At 38.8% G+C, this 17,754-nt stretch overlaps 1 protein-coding gene across 1 annotated transcript in view; it reads right to left on the minus strand.

Annotated features, from left to right (window-relative positions):
- LOC149318077 (serine/Arginine-related protein 53-like) overlaps nucleotides 1-17,754 on the minus strand; it is a 257,271-nt gene that overhangs the window by 203,697 nt on the left and 35,820 nt on the right. The gene's annotated exons all lie outside the window — the stretch shown is intronic.

The raw sequence follows: 17,754 nt of genomic DNA on the forward strand, positions 1-17,754 counted from the left end.
TCGCAGATGGGACAGAACAAAGTCACTACTGGGGCTGTCGAAGTAGAAAGCTCACAGTTAGTGGGATACAGGTTGGAAAATATCCACACACCTTCCTATTCTCAAGCAAGTCTGAAGGTACAAGGCAAAAATAGGAGAAAGGTAAAAGGTATCTAATATGGCCATTATTTGGAATGCATTCTGTATTTGGCATTATGAGCATTAGCTTCAGGCTTCTGTACTCCCTCTTTCGTTACTGAGCATCATATGACAGGATACTTTCAATTGTTTGCCATCTTGCCTAAATCCAGAAAATTCATAGTCTGTTTATACAGTGTATAACAAAATCTGTGTATGCTCAAGTCCCATTAAATATAATGACATAGCAAAATGGTGTCCCTTATAAAAAATGGAAAATCAAGGTTTGATATTTGAAATTTATACTTTCTTTGAACATTTTCAAACCATAGATGCTTGAATCTGTGTATAAAAATTCCGTGTATAAGAAAGGCCGACTGTACATGATGACTTCAAACAGTGATGTAATAAAATTCCCTGAAAACGAAATAGAACGTCATGGCAAACCCATAAAATCCATCCTCCCTGTATTTGTGGCTAAGAGGTGTTGGGGCTTAACAAACTGGGAGTTGTGTTTAACAGAGTGATTTTTGCCCAAACAGAGGCCTTTATAGGGAGAGGATGGATTACAACAATCAAGTAGGCCATCAGATGTGACTCCTCCAAGTAAGATGACAACACCTTACCAAGACTTTAACGTACTCTAGAAAGTCTGGTAAATCCAGTATGTATTGTTAAAATGCTTTTGATGTTGCGCAGCGCCTGAGGCAACACGTCAACATTTGGCACCAGATTTCCCACCTTCGTGACTGTAGTCAGCAGCTTGTGAGCTGAAGAAACATCTCTCCCTTTCTCAATGAGCACACTGTAAACTTCTCTCAGATGAGTCTTTTATTCTTAGAAGAAATTCCACTGTGTACAACAATATATACATCGAAATCATCCACACTAGAGTCACTACTCTAGCAAAGGCTCCGTGAGGCCTACTAGTCCTTGCCTCTCCCTCTGGGGTCACAAAGAGTCCAGCCACCCTCCTGAGTGGCTTTTCAGACTGGCAGCATTCTACAGTACTTTACAGCACTTGTTGAATATCTTTTTGATGTCACGTCCTGTTTAAATGCCTCATCATTATGGCTCACAGTAACCTTTTAATGCCAGGTTACTATTAAAACCCACATTGTACATTTTCCTTGTGACTCTATATCCCAACATGTATTACTGCAGTTTCTCCATGAAATATCTTCAGGAGGCAAAGAGACTAGAAGAGTCTCATAGCTTCTGACAGAACCCTCCATTTGAGGTGACTTCAGCTCTCTGGCAACTTCTCTCCTTATCTGCTATAAATGGTTCTTGATGAACTCAAAGAGAAAAATGGCACTGGATAAATCGTTTACTCTTTCATGCAAGAAGACTAACCTGAAGAAGTGAAAACCCTCCAACTTATCAACTGTCCTTAGGTAAACTCATTAGCTCTTTTAGTTTTTCCTACCATCTGTATGCCGATGACACCCAGTTGTATCTTTCCGCCCCTGACCTTTCTCCAAGGCTTGAACAGCAAGTCTCGTCTTGCCTCACAGCTGTCTCGCAGTGGATGCGCCATCGGCGTTTGAAGCTCAACATGTCCAAGACGGAGCTTCTTGTCTTTCCTCCTAAGTCCACCCTTCAACACTCCTTTTCTGTCTCTGTGGACAACATTTCTATTCAACCAGTCCAGCAAGCCCACAGTCTTGGTTTTATCTTTGATTCTTCTCTGTCGTGTATCCCTCAGATCCAAACCACAGCCAAGGCTTGTAGATTCTTTTTGTACAATATTGCCAAAATCCGACCATATCTCTCCGCCTCTACTGCCAAGATCCTGGTCCATGCCCTTGTGCAGTGATGGCGAACCTATGGCACGCGTGCCAGAGGTGGCACTCAGAGTCCTCTCTGTGGGCACATGTGCCATCGTCCCAGCACAGAGTTTGCCACAGTTTGTTACTATAAAACTAGAGGGTCATGGCACTTTGCAATAAATAAGTGGGTTTTGGGTTGCAGTTTGGGCACTCGGCCTTGAAAAGGTTCACCGTCACTGCCCTAGTGGTCTCACAACTTGATTACTATAATGTCCTCCTGGCTGGGCTTCCTCTTTCTCACCTCCATCCTTTAATCTCTGTCCAGCATTCAGCTGCACACATTATCACATCCGCCCACTGCTCTGACCACATCTCTCCTGTGTTGGCATCCCTTCACTGGCTCCCCCTCCCTTTCCGTATTCAGTACAAGCTCCTGCTGTCAACATTTAAAACCCTCCATGGGCTGGCCCCTCCTTACTTATCAGACCTTCTTTCTCCTCACCTTCCCACTAGGGCCCTCCGTTCTGGTAGTCAAGGTCTACTGTCCCAGCCCAGGATTTTCTCTGCCCCATCTCGGATTCGCCCCTTTTCACTCACTGGCCCTCACTACTGGAACCTTCTTTAACTAGCTTCAAAACGGAGTTGAAGACCATCCTGTTCAGAGAAGCGTTCCCAGGCATTGCATAATTGTCACTTGCTATTAGATGTTCTTTTGTTGCCTGTTTTATTGAATCATTTCCTGTATTGCTATGTATTTATATGTATTATCCTACTAGAGAGGCAGGCTAGCTCCAACAGGCCTCCCTGGTAGAAGATTAACCATCCATTAGAAGCCAAGCCCTCCCTCCAGTCCATCTCCCCTGATCCAGGCCTCGGAGGTAGAGAAGACTGCTGGACCTCATCCCCTTCCCAGCCACCACTCCCTTCTCCTTTTCTGTCATGTCTTTTTAGATTGTAAGCCTGAGGGCAGGGAACCGTCTAATTAAAAGATTGTATGTACAGCGCTGTGTAAATTTACAGCGCTTTATAAATAAAGGTTAATAATAATAATAATAATAATAATAATAATAATAATAAATCAGCCCTTGCTAAATAAGTAATGATAGGGAGTGTGAAAAAATTCCCAACAGAGAAAGAAAAAAAAAAACAATAAATTCTAAAAAGTATCTAAACTGCTGAGCCTACTAGAGCTCAGCAAGAACTGTGCTATGCCATCCCCAGACAAAGGTTGTTTGGGATGTGTGGGTGGAGAGGGGATCCAATGTGATTGGACCCTATTAGTTATCCAAATGGAGGGGCCAACCCAGGGTGGGAAAACTCAAGCAAATGGACCACATGCAGCATCCAAGGGTATTTTTGTGCCCCCTCAAGAGCTCCTCGCTTTTAACTCTAAGTGCAAAAAAAAAAAAGTTTGGGGAGAGAATTTGTTTGCCTCCAAATGTCCAGAATTGTTCCCAAGCTTCTAGTGTTACTGACCACTATGACATGTGCTGGGAAATTTTGTGGTCCTTCCTTTTGGACGGAACCCATACAAGATGTTTTTAATAATAGAAAATGGCCAGACCAGGAAGTCTGATCATCTCCTGGTCAGAGATAGACAAGACTTAAAAGGTGAGAAGGGGAACAAAAAAATACTTAATAGATGGTGAAATGGCCAAGAATATCCCTCGAGATTTGAAGGCTACTATTGGCCATTTGTGGTTAAAGTTCTCAGGAATCCTCTTACATTGTACTGTTATTCTACTTATACTGTGTGTCTATTGAGATATGTATCCATGTTTGCATATCTGTGTGCACATATGTAGCTCCAAATCTAGCCAATGAAACCCAAAAATTATGCATTCAACCATTTAGCATTAAAAACAAGTGTGCTACAGTGAGCATTCTCCCAATCCCCTCTCATGCACAAGTAGAATTTATAAGAAAATACAACTTTTCATTTCATCTAAATCCTTTTCTGAAATCTGGCTCTAATAACTAGCTGTGGGAAACCAACCACGGGAAACCATTGTTTATTGCAAACTGCAAATAGGAACAAAAATTACTTAAAAGATGGTGAAATGGCCAAGATATCCCTTGAGATTTGAAGGCTGCTAATGGCCATTTGTGGTTAAAAGTCTAACTACAAGTAAGGGAGAGGAGAGGAGAGGAGAGGAGAGGAGAGGAGAGGAGAGGAGAGGAGAGGAGAGGAGAGGAGAGGACACATTTTTATTGGGATTTACCAAACCATATTTTAAAAGCATACTCTATCTTGACCATTTAGAAAGAGGTAGAGTATAAATGAAAATTATACCTAGCAAAAAATATCTTTCTATCCAAAAAATCAATTTTCTTGTTATGTTAACTATTTAACATAAACAATAACTTTCAATAATCAACAAAGGAAATTTCAAAATATTTCTGTAACAAAACCGGCATGGAGTCAAGGAAGGAAGCAAAGGTGGAAAAGAAATGAACTTGGAGAATGGGCTACTAGACCTGTCCCTCACACACGCACAGAAAAACTCCCCAACCCTCTCCCAACACACAAGCACATACTCATCATGCCAAAGGTTAACTCATTTAGTCAAGTTCAAAGATCTTCAAAGACTTCTTAGATCCATATAAGCCCATATGCTACAAAAATCCTATGAAAAAGCCATTTCTTTCCAATCTTTTAATGTGTAACTTACAGAACACACACAGATGCTTGGCATCACTCAGCATCCCTGAATTTCACACCAGATAATCAGAGTTCATAAAAAAAAATCCTATCTAAACTTCTAAGCTGTGTCTTTCTTCCTTTAGCACTTTGCCCATTTTAAAAAAAATACAGAAAATATCCATAAAAGACTATTCAGTTACTGCACAATAAGTGCTAATTTGCTAATTTCTTCACAGGTAATCAATTAAAATGTAAAATATTGGATAAAATGACTTGCACTAAATTTAACAGCTGCTCCATAAGCATAATTAGTTTCACGAGAGCCATATGTAATCTAAACAGAGACAGAGTTGAAACAAATAAAGCAGATTTTAAAACAAGTTTGAGAAAATCTGCATTTAATTAGCAGGTGGGCACTACAACTGCATAACGTTTTATACATTTGTATTTATGAAGTGACAGAAGATCTAAGGGCTTTTTAAAATGGCGTTTATTGTTCGATTGAGAACTGTTTTGCTGCATACTAAAGTGATTTAAGTCCTTATAGCTCTGCTTTGAAAAAAATCATAAATGGTGAAAGAAAACATGTGGGAAACTGTAAAACTAGAAAGAATTTGCGACAAAAAACAGATACACATACCATAACCAAAAGGAAACTACGCTTAATTAAATGTACACTACATCTGGAATATCAGCCTAATAAAACGTGAAACTACTAATTTTCATTGTTCTATAGGAAATGAGGTCAGTGTCATTTAGCATTCACCCATATGACTAACACACTAAAACACAACCTGAACTTTTTAAATATCATAATTGAAAAACATTTTAAAGCATATACAGTACTTTTCAGAAGTGGAAAGATCATTGAGGTTATCTCTCTATTCTAGATCACATTTTAACAAGAGATATCAAAAACAATGACTGGTCTAGCAATGAAATTTGTTAAACTTAAAATGACTTAAGTTAAGGTCACTGGAAAAGAGAACCCACCCATAGAGATTGTTTTCAAAAATATGAAGCTTTTATGGAAACATCTACCAATAATATTCTTTTGGTTAATAACATCATTTTAACCCCACTAAAATCAACCAACACTTTCAATAAAATATTTGCAACATTTCTAATTCTAAACAAAACTATACAAACTCTTGATGCAAGATGGATAAATGAAGTGCCAACAACAGACTCGCAAACTTATTTTTCTTAGTGATTTCTCTGCAGTCACTTTGCAGAAACTGCAGTTGTTCCACCTAAAATCTTTAATCACTGGAATTTGAGAATACAGTCAGCCCTCCTTATTCACGGATTTTTTATCCATGGATTCAAGCATCTACGGCTTGAAAGTATTTTTTTAAAAGTATAAATTCCAAATAGCAAACCTTGATTTTCCATTTCATATAAGGGACACCATTTTACTATGCCATTATATTTAATGGGACTTGAGCATCCACAGATTTTGTTATCCAGGGTGAATCCTGGAACCAAACCCCAGCAGATAACAAGGACCCACTGTACTTTAAGCCCCCTTTTTCCTAACAACTCACACTTAGCTCAGTCTGGGGAGGGAAGGGCACGGTTGTCACAAAACAACCAAATACATGTTCATAAGGCCAAATTCCGCATGGATCAACACCAGGGTTAAATGGCATTCATTCAAATTGCTAGGAAACATAGTTTCTGTTTCAGAAACACTTAGGTTTACATAATCTAATTGAAAAGAACCTATTTGTGCACATACTGGTTCATCCCCAGCTCTAACATTTATGAAAATTAATAGCACAAAACTATTCACAATTTGCTGATACCTGTGGCCAAGTAGGCTCTCCATCTGATCTGTGTTCATACAAATTTAACATGTACACATAAATAGAATATACATATTTTCTGTATCCATGTCTCAGACTTCTTCGTATTCTGGAAACCCAAAATATCTCTATTTCCATTATCTCCACTGCCTCAAAGTTCCTTATCCAAATTGTTCCTTATTCAGAAAATTTTCCACAGATGCCAAAGCAAGCAGGTTTCTTACATGCACAAGCTCCAAAGAAGCAGGCTGAAGCTGCCAAGGGAAATTTCTCATTCACTATAATCAGGGATGTACATAATCAGGATGTACATTTCACCTGTTTTTGGTAAATATATAATTGGACTTACTTACTAAGAAAGTAAAAAAATGATTTTGTTTTAGATTTCAGTTCAGACTGTCTTGTCATTCAAGATGTCCATGGTGGAGTTTATTGCGCAAGCCCATGGAACAGGGATAAACGAGTTTATTGCACAGGAGAACGCCTCTGCTGCCACCGAAAGTTCCCATTGCATTCTGGATGCATTCCTCAGGAGGTAATTTTCAGGAACTTTTAGAAACGTTCCTGAAAATCGGCCCCTCTGGAACACATCTGGAATGCAATGGGAACTTCCGGCGGTGGCGTTCTCCTGTGAGGTAAGATGCGTTCTATGCCACCTCCCATTCTTATCACACCCCCTTTTGTAACGCAACAGGCCCATTCCAGGGGCCTGTACGATAAGCCCTGGTGACAGAACTGTTCTCTTAGTAAGAGACCCCAAAACCTAATGCAGTTTATATTATCATCAACAGAGAAAAGGCTTTGAATGGCTGGGTAACAGACTACAGACAAAATGACTACATCATGACTTGCTCAAACAATCATATTCAGATGGCAAAAGAAGAAAAACATTCAACTAGTGAAGGTATTGCATAGTTTAAAGCATCTGCTGGTTGATGTATGTGGTTCATGAACCAATATGGATTGTGCCTTTGTCAGCAAACAAAGATATCACAAAAGCGGCCTAAAGAGTTGGATGAAAAGGTCAATTTGTTCCAACGAAGAATAGGTATTTGAAGTTTTTGAGTAAGATAGTTGGGTATGTTTGGCCCGAAACAGATGGGCAGACAGGGGTAGCTTCCAGGAGCTCCAAGAGCATGGCATTTACACAACGCATGCCCCAGGAATGCCCCAAAGCCACCCCGGGGCCATCTAAGGTGGCCCAAATCCAACCCCAAAAGGAGGGGATCTTTTCTGCTTCTATTTGGGGCCACAACAGGAGGTGCCCCCGGGGCCACAGTGTATGTACGCCAAAGCCTCTGGCTGCTCCTTCTGCCTATCTGCTTCACCCCTTGGTTAGTTTTTCCAGGATCTGGACTAAAATCAGGCAAAATAATCAAATTAGCTTTAAAGACTGGAATCAATGCTAATGTGGGTCACCATTTTCTTTGCCTTGTCCTTTACATTGTTTCTTACATGCGTGTGGAACATATCTATAGTGATGGGTGCGTGCTTAGCTCTGCACCTCATCGCCTACCCTACATATTGCACAGCCACAAATTAGTTCCCTCCTCATCCATCCAGCCTAGTGAACATGAACAGGTGCACCTGCTGAAATTTTGTAAAAATGTTGGCATCATTTTCCACTGTTTCATCCTTTACATCAGTGTTGTCCAAACATTTTCAGCCTGCTGCCCCCTTTCCTCTTGGGTGAGAACCCAAGCGCCCCATCCCCAACAGTAGAACAGGTCTAATGCTCTACTGCAAATTCAAAATAATCAATCTCAGTTGCTGCTTCCTTTGTAGCAGTCATCTTGGGAGCAGCAACCAAGCAGCTAGCTGAACAGCAATCAAGAAGCTTCTTGCTTGTGCCAGTCTTGCAGCTAAGGCCGACGCAGGTGAGAGTCTTCTTGGTTGCTGTTTGACTGGCTGCTCGGTCACTGCTCCCTTGGTCCCTGACATCATGAGAGCAGCAACTGAGCAGATGGCTGAGCAGTGACCAAGAAGCCTCTCACCCATGTCAGCCTTGCAGCAAATGCCAATGTGGACAAGAGGCTTCTTTGTTGCTGCTCAGCCAGCTGCTCAGTTGCTACTCCCAGGATGACCAGGTGCAAGGGAGAAGCTTCTCCCCAGAGAGCAGGACTCTAAATCCTTTATCAAGGCAGAGAAATGCACAGCCAGTGTGTGTGTAGGAGGTTTACAGAGGCGACATGCTCTGGGCTGGAGACTGGTGAGGACCAGGAAAAGGAGAGACTTTAACTACAGGAGCCAATCCAAGACAAAGGACTCTTTCTAAGAATCCAGCCCAGATACACCTTCCCAAGAGACATGTCTACCCCGAACAGTTTTATGTTCACTCTCCCACAAAAAATTGTTTCTTCTGCTATCTCTTCTGTCTGATGAAAAAAAGCAAGAGCAGCAGTGTAACTCCAACCTGCTAGCCAAATCCCAACAAAGCTCACAAAACTTAAGCAGGGTCCCAAATTTGAAAGCTCCTTCTTGCCGCCACTTCTCTCCCTCCACCATATACTCTAACTCTTTACTCCAGTCTGTCCCCAAAAGGTGCCACTCTGAGCCACAGAAGCAATGCCCTGTGTCCAAGCCTCATACAAGTTTCCCAATTACCACTACCAGAAAGACACCAGTAAGGGAGTGAACTCACATGGGTAGGCAAAGAGTGGGAAACAGCATTACACAAAATGATTAGGCTGTGTGGTGGTTTTTTGGGGACCATGAAAAGAAGTTTTATCACCACCATGGTCCTAAAGGCCCCCTTTCCACCTCACTGATTTACCTTTAGAAGGATCAAATTACTTTACGTTTATGCTTTATTATTAAATTAAGATTATTTCTTATAAACCTCCTTTATAAATTCTGTAATATGCTTCACTGCTGATTGCTTAGGTCTATTATAAATGGCTTATGTACCTTGACAACATCCCACAGATGGTCATGATTATGTTTAACAGGGCAATACATTCACTAAAAACTTTTACAAACATCTACCTAATGGGATGTCACATTAAATCTGATAAAATACAATAAAGTAACTATATACCAATTAGGTTATAGGGAAGAAATCATTTAAACCTGACATTCTGATATTCACAAATTAAACCTTAAAATAAACTGCTGTATTAAAATTTATGTACAAACCAGGTGGGTTTTTTTTTAAGTGCAGACATTCTACAAATCTCCTATGTCAGAAGATGTCCTTGTATATGTTTGTCTGTCAGTGTCTTACATATGAATGGTTCTAACTACAGAACTCTGGTAAATGTCAGAATTCAATTTGACTGGGTTTTGTTTCCACTCTTAATGCTTAATGACTAATTCCTTGGAGATATCCTTGAAAGGCCTAAAATGTTGTCCTTGGTTAGAAACTTTCGCTCAGCAATCAATTGGTAGCAAATTAGATGACTGTGTTGAAATGTACTGCACCATTTAAGCTAACAAATGAACGAAGAAAGGTAGTATATAGGAACATATGCCACTACACTGAAGTTGTTAAAGGGTATGTTGGAAGAATATTTGGTTTTCCAGTGAAGCTAATATGGCATAAGAAGGGACAGTGATGAAAGAATACCAAGTCATATGGAAATCCAAATATAGTGACAGACACAATTATTTTACTAATTGCTAATGAATACAGTAAAGTGATTTCAAAAAGCAAAACTTTGCTTGGACTACTTCAGGTTTTGACCTCTGAATGAGCAAATGCATTTCAAACTGAAGCCCACCAAAATTGATTAGCGGCGCCAGCCAAGGCCAGCATGTAGTTGAAGCATTTTCCATCTATCACATGGCCCCAAGGATGGTTAAATGAACCTTAAAATGGCTACAAACAGCTCAATGACTACACAGAGTTCTGCCAATTAGAAATAATTAGGCAGTCATTTTGGTGGTAAGTCTTTTTAAGTGCATACATAATGATGCAATGATGCTTATTAGCGATCTCATATGAGCTATGCTCAAACAGCCTGAAATAATTATGCAACTATCACAAAGCCTTGCAAATCTCTGTACTTCACCTTAATGCATTTAAAAAACCACTTCATTACCTCCAGTAATTAATCCTCCATTAATTGCAGGAAAAGCCTAGTTTACCATGCTTCGTTTCTAATTATCTTATAAATAGTTATGGTTCTAATTAATGTGTTCATTAAGCTGAATATCTTTCTCAAAGCCATGCTCAGAGCAAAGGTTCCACTTTTGAGAGAAAAGGCCTAACTAGCCATAAGGTGAAGCTATTTTGGATGTATTTGCTTTTATTTTAGTATATTCAACCTCCTAATTGGCATTTAAAATCTAATTTGGAAAAGTTCAAGAAGCCTATATATGGAAGGGTGTTCCCCCCCCCCCACTCATCTGCAATCTAATCTTAACAGTTTTAATAGACAAACTTTTAGCATATATTTGATATAGAAAGGTAACAGATTTTCTATGTTTGGCACCAAGTAAATTTAATAAGGTATCAGGCATACAGCATACAAAAAGGAAAAGCACTATAACTTCACAGCAATTTATAAAATCAAGTGTAAATATTTACCACTAGGAATTGGGAAATGAAAGAACTAGAGAAGATCCTAAAGAGTAAAGACATACAACTGAGTATTGGTGTAAGAGCTGGACAGTGAAGAAAATAGGAAAAGAATCACCTCATTTGAGATGGAGGTGCTGGAGAAGAGCACTAAGAATACTGTGTACAGCCAAAAAGATAAACAAAAGGGTCCTTGAATAGACCAAACCAGAAATCCCCCTGGAAAGCAAGACGACGAAACTCTGGCTGTCCTACTTTGGCCACATCATAAGAAGGCATGACTCACTTGAAAATACCTTAATGCTTGGAAAGTGGAGGGCGGTAAAAAGAGAGGTAGACCACATACCATATGGACAGACTCAATTAGGGAGGTTATGGACATAAATCTACAGGAACTGAGCAGAGCAGTGGAAGACAGAGGGCTTGGAGATGTCTCATCCATAGGGTCACCATGAGCCTGGGCTGACTCGAGGGCAGTTAACAACTACAATGAACTGGCAACAAATTAATTTTGAAATCCATGAAATTATTATATTAGTGATCAAGATCACACTTTGCCATGGTATCCAAACTGACAAACCATGGTGCTTGACTGATAAACTAACCAGTCAGTGTGCAATGTGGTTTGCTCTAATCATAAAAACAGCATGACATTATGGTTTTCCCTCCAGAAGCTACTATAGTATAGTGAGAATGGAATAGAAGGAAACCAAACAATATGCCCTGCTCAGAGCTAATCCACCAAAAACCACAACAAAATTCTGAATGATTACAGGATAAGACTACAAGTCAAACCATATATCCTTTCTACAGAAACTATCCCCCCTTGCTCAAGGAAAGAGATATCATCCCTAGGCACGCTTTTGGTATCCCAGAACTAGGTAAATCACGTGAAGTAACAAATGTGTGTCACTGATCAGTTAATTCCCATAGTTCAGGGACAAGGAAGAGCATTACAACTGTTATGAATCAGCTGTTTTACTCATCATTTTATTGGAATCGTGTCGTATAAAATTAAATGCCAAAATAAAATTAACTTAATTATCAAAAAGTTTCCCCTATAAATGTAATTTAATGATTTTTAAAAACATTTATAGCATTTTGTTTAGATTTTATAGCATATTAATAATTACAATTGGCTGTTCTTATTCACAGGCTTGCCATCCGCAGATCTGAGTTTCCACGGATGGGAAATCCTGTTGCTTGTAATGGAGATGTATGCATGCGGCCACACCAGCGGCTGTGTTCATGCCGTTGCTTCCACGTTTTTTGTTATCCGCGGGGGAATCGGGAATAGATCCCCCATGGATAAGAAGGGACAACTGTAATCTGTTTATTTCTGATGAGCAAAAAGGCTAGTTAAACCTTTTTCAACCCCTCTCGAATACCATTCAGTATTACAGTTCGGTTAGTTTTTCTCTCCACATACACCATTGCTTTGGCACATAATCTCTTCCCCCTTTGCATCTGGAACTCAGCAGCTGCTACTAAAGAATGTTTACAGTCACCTTCTCTACATACAACCCTGTTAATATATTCCTTCCAAATAGCTCCCTGTCCAAAACTTCCTGCTACTGTTCCTAACTACAGGTAGATTTTTTAAAGAACAACAGAAATATTTGTATTTTATAAATAGATGGCTGAATCAAAGAAAGCCGAGGGCAGTTACAGTACCTCTGAATCTGCTACCTTTCTCAACTCCTCAGCCACACTTTCAACTGGCTTCTTTATCATATTCTCCCTTTCCTACACAAGAAAGAGGATGGGGTGGACCAATTTACTTTGTTTTGTCTGGTAGAATAAGATAAACAAACTAATAATATAAATAAACAATGAAATGATTAGATTATGAAAGGAAGCAAAGGTAGCAGCAAAAGAAGACAAAACAGAAGTGGATTTTATTTTATTTTATTTAAAAGAGATTTAAATTTTGTATTTCCTAGCATTTTAATCCTGATTTTGAAAATAAAAATGTGCTTTCTGGGATAACATGGAATTTGCCAGTGCAATGGACATAATATTTAATTTACAGAAAGGGGCCAATGAGGACACAGATTTGTGGAAAGACATGGCATCTGTGCTATTTGTCTATCTCTTTAACTCTGTGATGGGGAAGAACACCAGTTATTCAGAAGGGAAAGACATACCAGGGGATGGAGCAAACGGGCAGGGAAAAGCAGCTTGATCCTCGTTTTTCCCAAACCATGGTCCTCACAGTCCACTCCCAAAGTGGCCCAAACACCCAAGGGCACTCCACACAGCGCTGCATCAAGCCACTGGTCTGGAATATTTTTTTTCTGCCTCTTCCACAATGCATGTGTACCATTGCATGAACACTGCCAATTACCTCCCTTGTCTTGCCTAGGTACTGTCCCACACAGTCACATGTGTGATGCACCACTGGTACAATACATCAGTGTGTTCAGTGACACACTGGCAAAGTACAATCATGGAATGCCCCCCCTACATCCCCCCTTTCCGCCCCCTTGTTTATGTACTTTGTAATTACATCCATTGCATTATTGTTGATCTGCCATGTTTGTCATACTTTCACGTTTTTACTTTCCCGAGTTCCCCCACTTGCACTGTGCTGTTTATATGCCAGTGTGGTGGTGCACATTTTTGTGTTAAATCTGAGCTTCTTTTTGCTCCATTTTTTAGCCCCAGAGCGTGGCTTTATGTAGATTTCCACCTGTTTTTGGCTCATGTGTTGTCTAAACTGTGTGGCTTCAAAGTGGTTTGAAGCCGCTTTATTTGTCCAATGTGGAGAACCACTAAATGTGTTTACAGCTACTTTTACTATATTTTTGCTGGCTAGTAGAACTGATCTTTTGGCTGCCATGTCTGCAGTGATTTGAAGACCCCTTTCAACTGCCCTTCTTCTAAATGAATTCTGGTACAGTGGAATAAAATCACTTACAAGAACACAATCAAGTGTCAATAGCAGTTAAAGTAGTTAAAGCAAACAAATAGCCATAAAGCTAGAAAAGAAAAAAAACATAAAATAAACGGGTAATATTGCATTGGCAAATTTTAAAAGTGCTCGCCTAACAAAAAGGTTTGTAATGTTGGCACCAGATAAGCATGTACCAAACAAATGCTGACATCACAGCAAAGGCCTTATCCTAAATCAGTGGTTCCCAACCTTTCTAATGTCGTGACCCTTTAATACAGTTCCTCATGTTGTGGCGACCCCCAACCATACAATTATTTTCATTGCTACGTGCAAATATGTGTTTTCAAATGGTCTTAGTCAACCCCTGTGAAAGGGTCGTTCGACCCTCAAAGGGGTCCCGACCCACAGTTTGGGAACCACTGTCCTAAATAAATATAAAATCTTAAGTCATATGGGGATTTTTCTTCCTCCTTAGTATCTGTTTTGGATACTATACTTATATCCACCAAGTGGTGCAGTTGTCTATGATGAACTTAACACCAGTCACCAACCATGTATGTGTATGGCTCTAATTACAGGATTTACAATCTACTGAAGTTCTGAAGTTGCTCTGAATAAATAAATTTCTATTGTTACACCATTATAATACAAATGTGTTCCACCATCCATAAAATATTTAAATATAATTTTTAGTATTATTAGTAATGTCAAAGTATTACTTTAAAATATAATGTTAGTTTCTGAAAAACTATTAACATTTAACACAGACAGTTTGTTGGAAAAGTTCACATAGATTAAAAAGAACTCTGGCTTTTCCAATTTTATCATACAATCTTTCACAAGATATGTTTTTTTCCAGGTTTGTAGGCCCTGACAATAATACATATAAGCATAGTATTATTCTAGCTTAACTATTCCATTAAAAATTACAGGTCTGTAACATGGGTATCTGTTTGAATCAACTTCTGTGCCATTTTATAGACTGTCATTCAGCTTTTGAGAGTCTCAAGGGACAGTTAAAAGCACCATTAAGTGACAATATGATGTTGCCGTACAATACCCTGCTATATTGCTGATTCTTTTGTTACACAAATAGATAATTGATAATAATTTTGTTACCTTTCACACAATGCTTTTAAAATAATATTATATTTAAAACTTTTGTTAAATTTATTACATATTTGCAACATATCGGTATATAAGATATTTTTTTAAAAAGAACACATTAATGGTATATTTGGTTTCAAGCAATGTCTCTAATAAGTAATAAATAATAGCCATTTCTATCAATGGCTGTTACTTCAGTAAAATACAGTCAGCCCTTCATATCCACAATTTTTTATTCACAGATTCAACCATCCACAGCTTCAAAATATTCGCACACAGAGAGAGATAAGCATTCTTGATTTTGACATTCGATAAAAAGAAAACCATTTTACTAAACTATTGTATATAGTTGTTGTTCTTATCATTATTTTATTTTTTCACCTTTTTATATTTCACTAACAATAACAAGTGCAGTACATTTCTATACCACTTAGCAATGTACTAAACAGTCTACAAAACGTAAGCTAATTGCCCCCAACAAGCTGGGTATTCATTTTAGCGACCTATGGAAGGATGCCAGGATGAATCAACCCAGAGCCCCTTGTGGTTTGTGAGTGAGTGGCTGTGGTACAAGCACTTAACTACTGTGCCACCAGGGCTCCTACTGAAACTGGTAACTATACTGAAATCAGTTTTAACAGTTGTTCTTATTGATGCATTATCTGCTTTGGTTTTTTCACACATTGAACTTTGTATTTTATTGCTGTTTTAATGTATTACATTTATATTGTTCCTGTGAATTACCTAGAACACCATTTATGATAAACAATTTAACAAATATCCCCATGTATGTCAAACTAAACTTCCCACAGGGAGGATACAAATTTTATATGTTTTCTTTATAAAGCTATAAAAAGACACTTCTACTGAGGTACTAATGTTATCTCCCTATACTCTCATCCTCTTCCAAAAACAGAAGAAACATCTGTCTATGGGTCCTGGACAATTTTCTAAAAAAACATTTCCAATGACACTTAGGTTTGGCTTGGAAGTGCTATCTTTAGAGTTTTATTTATAACTCCAACGTTACTGAAGTGTATGAGTATGCTCATCCTCTCATATACTAGGTTGATACAATTTTGAAAGAGTTATGAATACCAACCAGAATCTAAGGTGGCCTGTGTACTTGCCATGGGGAGAGATATCTACTAGGGAGATACCATTCAGAAAAGCCCTGTGGCCATATAGTATGGTTACATGCATGTGCAATTTTTGTACAAGAACTGTCTCTTAAATATCAATCTTACAGCATTTCTCTCATCTCCTATTTGGCTACTACCATAAGCTATTTGCTTATATGAATCTACTTAATTATAACAAACATTTTCTTTATGTGTTCGTATGTAATTACTTACACATTTTATTTTACTAAGCAATATTTGGATAGTATAAATAAAATCAATGCAGCTCTTAAAGCATAAGAAAACTGTCCTCTGAACATTAGTTGTTGTTTTTTTAAAGGTGTTGGACAGGTAAATTGTATTAAATGATGTTGCTTTAAGTACTGAATTTTAATGCGAGCCATGCAGTGGATTTTAGATACACTTGTGGCATACAATCACGAAATTATTATACCTTCTAACTATGAACTCAGGTGTAAGAAGGTCATATTGATTTTCTTCCCATTGGTTATAAAATAATTTGAAATTTCAATATACTTTCTACAATAACTCATATGCCTTTTTTAAGTCACTTTAGTAAGAAAGAGATGGAAGTTTCGTCCTACCCATCTTAGTTTTAGTGGCTATATTTCTACCCTGAATCAAGTTTGTACTTTTGACTAAGGGGTGAAACAGACAGGCAGAAGGGGTGTCTTGAAGCTGCCCCTTCCAAAGACAGATTGGGGCCACGGCAAACACATGCAGCACCCCAATCTTCCTTGAAGCCGGCCGAAAAAGGAACTGCAAAGATCCACCTGCCCCACCCTAGCCCCATGGCGGCTGCAAACAGCTCTGGCAGTATGTGGTGTATAAATGTTGTGCTGCTGGAGCGCCTTAAAGCCGCCCATGTCTAGGCAGCCGCCTGATCTCTGGGCGGCTTCAGGGCAATGTGGGACATGTGGCATATAAACCCTGTGCTCCCAAGCGGGGCATCTTTAAAGGGCCATCTGTTCCGGCCCAAAATGATGTTTTTGAAAAGTATGACTTGACATAAAGTACTCACAGGGTGCTGTTAACTGCCATCAAATCAACTTCAACTTATGGCAACCTTATAAATGTGAGACCTCCAGGTCACCCTATCATCAACAGCCCTGCTCAGGTTTTGAAGGGCCATTGCTTGCTTGACCATCTGGAATGCAGTCTTCCTCTTTTCCTCCTGCTTTCTTCCGTACCAAGCATTATTGTCTTTTCTATAAGACATGTCTTCTCATGCTATGGCCAAATTACAACAGCCTGTTTAGTCATCTTGGCTTCTATGGAGAGTTCAACCTTGATTTGCTCTAGTACCCATTTATTTGTCATTTTAGTAATCCATGGTATCTGTAGAAATATTCTCCAGCACCACATTTCAAAGGAGTTCATTTTCTACCTATCAACTTTCTTCACCATTCAGCTTTTGCAACCATACATAGAAATGAGAAATACGCTGACAAGGACAATCCTAATTTTAGTATTCAATTATATATCTTTACACTTCAGGATCTTGTCTAGTTTCTTCCAAGCTCTTTCAATCCTAGTTGTCTTCTGATTTCTTGAATGCAATCTCCATTCTGATTAATGACTGAGCCAAGGTATGGAAAACCTTGAACTATTTTAATGTTTTCATTGTCTGTTTTAAAATTATATAAATCATATTTGAGATAACTACATATTTTATAAATTATATAAGTCGTTTATTTTATTGATATTAAACTATAAAGCTGCTTTTGCACTTTCTTCTTTTATTTTCTT

This window comes from Sceloporus occidentalis, unplaced genomic scaffold (genome assembly GCF_023333645.1).
Source record: "Sceloporus occidentalis isolate IW3139 unplaced genomic scaffold, rSceOcc1.0.p SCAF_2, whole genome shotgun sequence".
Classification (NCBI taxonomy): Eukaryota; Metazoa; Chordata; class Lepidosauria; order Squamata; family Phrynosomatidae; genus Sceloporus; species Sceloporus occidentalis.